We start from the raw sequence: 4,663 nt of genomic DNA on the forward strand, positions 1-4,663 counted from the left end.
TACCTATTCAATTGGCCTGCTCGCCGTTGAAGCGGGTAAAGCCAGGGGTCAGAATAAAGGGCGTAAAGGGGGAATACGGGGCGGGTAACCTTTATGGGTGTTATAGGGGGTTAAGGGGTGGGGGGGGGGAAAGGGTTGAAGGGGTGATAGAGGGGGTAGAGTGAAAAGGGGTGGTAGAGGTGAAAGAGGTGGTAGAAGTGGTAGGGGGGGGCTGCGCAAGCAGCAAAGCGAGCGTAAGCGAGCGTTTGATGCTTGTTCTACAATTATAGATATATGCAGTTAGAGACTATAACATCTACCTGAGAACTAAAAGTTCTCAGAGTTTTTCTAATATCTATAGAGTTAACTATTATACATTTATCAATTTCAGATATATAAAATCAGAAAATTCCAGCTCAGAATATAAAAACTCTTTATAAATTACAGTATTTTAACATCTTCTGATACTTTGAAATCATTTGAAAATATCATGATAAAAGAAACAAGAATACACTCTTAAAGATAGACATATTAAATAAGTAGATAGAAAAGAACAGAAAAGAAAAAAGTAAAGTAAAGAGAGACTATAATAAAACAAAGTTATTAAAAGATAGTATATAGCTGTTTTAATAGACTATATCTGATTAATTTTCATCTCTTTATATTCAGATATTTCTGAATTTAGTCATTTTCTTATAGCTGCTTAAGTTTCTGATAGAAAGTCTATTAAGTATTTAATTTCTGTCTCAGTTGAGAATAAGAATCTTATATTTAACTAATTTAGATTATACTTCTCTTTCAATCTGACTCTGAGATTAAATGAAATTCTGAGCAACATGCTGATGAAATATCTAGTGAGCTAGCCTATGAAATTATAAGATAAATATCTCAGACAGGTGCTATTAATTATATGAATTCAGCAGTATATAGTCTTCAAGTGTTTATCATTCTATCTGTTGTATGAATTGCATCCGCGCATCTCAGAGAATATTTTGAAAAAAGTGAGAGAGAGAGTAACAGTTGCAGATGCAGCAGTTGTAGATACAGAATCAAGATTGAAAGAGATCAGTTATATATATACAAAAGTTAATAAGTTACTTCTGAACTGAGCAATTCAATTAAAAAGAATATAAGACTCACTAATTAAGAAATTGAGTCTCAAGATAAGAATATGAGTTCTTATACATAATAAGAGTTATGAGAAGTTTTAATCTAGATAATTTAAGCTCTATACAATACTCAAATCACATTCTCTGAGAACATATGCATTGAAAGAATCAGAGAGATGAATCATATATAACTTAATAAATGATTCATATCTTATAAAGATAAAGATGTAAGACTTAAGTGCATTAAAAAGAAAAGAGATAATGAATTAATCATCAATCATAAGAGTCAGCTGCAAAAAGATAAAAGTTATTATATATATTCATCTCTTTTCATATATTATATGTTTCATTCATTTTCAATGCTATATCTAGACTGACTATGTGACTGTGTCTGAGACCAGAATCAGAATATTTGATAGTCTCATTATCAATTCAACTGATCTTATTATACAGTTTTAAGATTATATAGTAATCTTATACTGTTTCAGTGAGACTTACTGTCTACTCTTATCATATTTTTCAAATGAGATCATGATTTTCACTTCTTAATTTAAATTCTTTTTATTGCTTTAAATAACTTTAAATCTCATTTGAGTGTTATCAAAAAGTGTAACTTTTTAAAAAATTAAAAATAGGCTAAAAAAAACCTTAAAATGTCTAAAAATAGTAACTTTATACTAAGAATGAAACTAAATGAGATTAAATAAGATCACTTTCTTATTTTTTCTAAGTTATAATCTTATTTTGAGATTTGATATATAGTTACTTTGCATGTTATTTTAATAAAATATATGAGATCAGATTAAATGAGATTAAACATGAAATTCATGATTTCAGCAGTCAGTCTAGCCACATCACCTGTAAAAATACTGAAAATAAAAAGAAAATTTTAAAATGCAAGATCTGTAAGAGACTTAAGAGCTGTAAGTCACTCTCTTAATAATGCTGTACATGTCTTCAATTTCTCTAGTGCTCTGTGTATGACATTAATGATGTTTATTATAAGATTGACTGAAATGCTAATATAGAAATGTATATATATATATATTGAAGAATTGAAGAAGAGTGTGAAACCTGCAGAATTAGAAGTCAGAGCAGAGAGAGTAAAGATGAGAGAAATAAAAGAAGAAGAAAGTATAGACAGACTGAATAAATAATAGTAAGAGTTATCTGAGACTGAATACTTATAATCTAATATATACACAACCTTCTCTGCAGAGAAGAGAGAGAAAATAATAAGAAAAGCTTAAGAGTGAGAGAAGATAGTCTCAGTGATATTATTATCTTTGAAAATTAAAATAATCTCTGACACTAGAGTAACTAAGAATTATTAGTATATGAAAATGCAGAAAACAGAGATAATAACTACTGAATAAACACTCACTAGTCTTAGAATTGTACATGTAATTACAACACACATGAGACTTCTCAGAAAGAGAGAGAGAAATATAAGAGAATGTAGAAAGTAAAACACAGTGTATAAATAACTCATTGTTATAATAATATCTCAGACAAGATATACAAGTCTTACATCTGTGAGTATAAAAGAGTATGATATCTGTATTCTTATTTCTGAAAATACAGATATTCTTCACCTGTATCATAAACTCAGATAACAAATATCAGAGAATAGACTGATATAAGTTAATTATTTTAAAGATATTTATCAGAGCAGATGTATCTATAATATTGAATTTAATAATGATAAAAAGTTTCTTAATATCTATAGATATTATAACTTTGTGTATGATAAAACTCATAATAATTTTTTCTAGAAAAATTAGTGGTAAAAGAGAAGATGCAAAAGAAAAGACTTATACTCTTAATACTGTTAAGAAGAAAAGTAATTCATTAGTATAAATGTATAATTATTTCATTATAAATATTTAAAAGAAATATAATAATCAGTGTCTGTGACTGAGCTTCAGATAGTTGTATTATATACAGTCTTTATATAATAAATTATTCTAGAGATTGATAAATAGAATGAAAGTATATATACTGAAAAACATGATTTATCAAGTATATACAATATCTTGTTGAAATAAGAAAAGCTGATAATAACAGCAGAAGTGATAAAGACAGAGAGAGTAGAGACAGCAGAGACAGAAGTAGTAAAAGCAGAAGTAGTAGAAGCAGAGATAGTAAAAGTGAGAGAACTGAATGCAGAGACAAGTGTAGAAGATTTAAGAGAGATAGCAGAGAGAGAAATAGTAGTAGAAGAGACAGAGAGAAATGTAGAAGATCTGATTACATATAACATGAGTAATTTCTTCATTATTATATTCTCTAAGTTCTCAATTAGCAATTCAACATTGAGTTTATTATTATTGATAGATGAAGATCTGTCAACATGTGAAAATTCTATATAAATAAAAAACAAACATATCAGTATCTGCATTTATGTAAAATTATATCAGAAAACATAATCAGATATCTACTGAGAAGAAAAGAGTTAAGAGTGTATAGAAAGATGAAGAAGATATGTTATTTATAATAAGATATTCTGATAATTATTAGAAGAAAAACAAGTTCTGATTATATTTTATAATATGTTATATTTACTGTTAATAAACTGCTCAGTATAAGCACTACAATAATACTTATTATAAGAATGAAAGATTATTATCAGAAACATGTACAATGTAATAGATAAATAGATTAAAAAGAGCTTAATAAAGAGAAGAGACAGAAATCTTATATAAGATAATAGTATTTAATAATAATAATGATAAGAATGATAATTAAAAAATGAAAATATTAGTAAATAAGTAATATAAAATAGTGAAAGCTTCTCTGAGAGTGACTTATATCATGATTACATAAATGTGACTAAATTTAGTGAGAGAGAATGTGATTTAGAAGAATATATAATTATTAGATAATAATACAGCTACTTCTGACCCCGGTGGCTGAATGGTTAATGCGGCCACCCGGTAGCGCCTTGGCGTGGGAAATCAAGGCGCGTGGGTTCGAAACCCCGCAGGGAATACATTAAATCCGGAACTCAAGCACCTCAGGTTTTCTAATAAATACAGAGGTGTACAAATCACTTTCAATGAATCGCTCTATGTTCCTGAGCTGAGAAGTTATTATCATATGTATCTAATTGTCACTTCTTTGTATTTTCCTATGTTCTTGTTATCTTGACATGATCTCAACACCTGTATTTCCTCCTGTATAATCAACACTTGACCTGTATTTAACATCATGCAAGAACTCATCATAAGCTCCGCTTGCATATGAGTATAATGAAAGAAAAAAAAAAAAAAAAAAAAACAGCTACTTCTGAATATACTTACAAATGAAAAGAGACTCTGATAGTCACTAATTAATTTAGTATAATATATGTAAGAAGTCAGTGTATATCTGTAATTATACACTGACTTAAGTAATTTTTGAATCATATATGAAATACATAGTAACAGAAGTTCTAGATAGTTATAACTATTATCTTAATAATCTATCTATAATATAGCAGAACTGAAGCAGTGACTAGTCAGTAGTATTATATAGAGATAGTTATTTAAGAAACTGTAAAAGTGAGCTTAACTATCTTGCTTAAATAGTAAGCT

The sequence above is a fragment of the Blastomyces gilchristii genome, assembly GCF_000003855.2.
Source record: "Blastomyces gilchristii SLH14081 genomic scaffold supercont1.16, whole genome shotgun sequence".
Lineage (NCBI taxonomy): Eukaryota > Fungi > Ascomycota > Eurotiomycetes > Onygenales > Ajellomycetaceae > Blastomyces > Blastomyces gilchristii.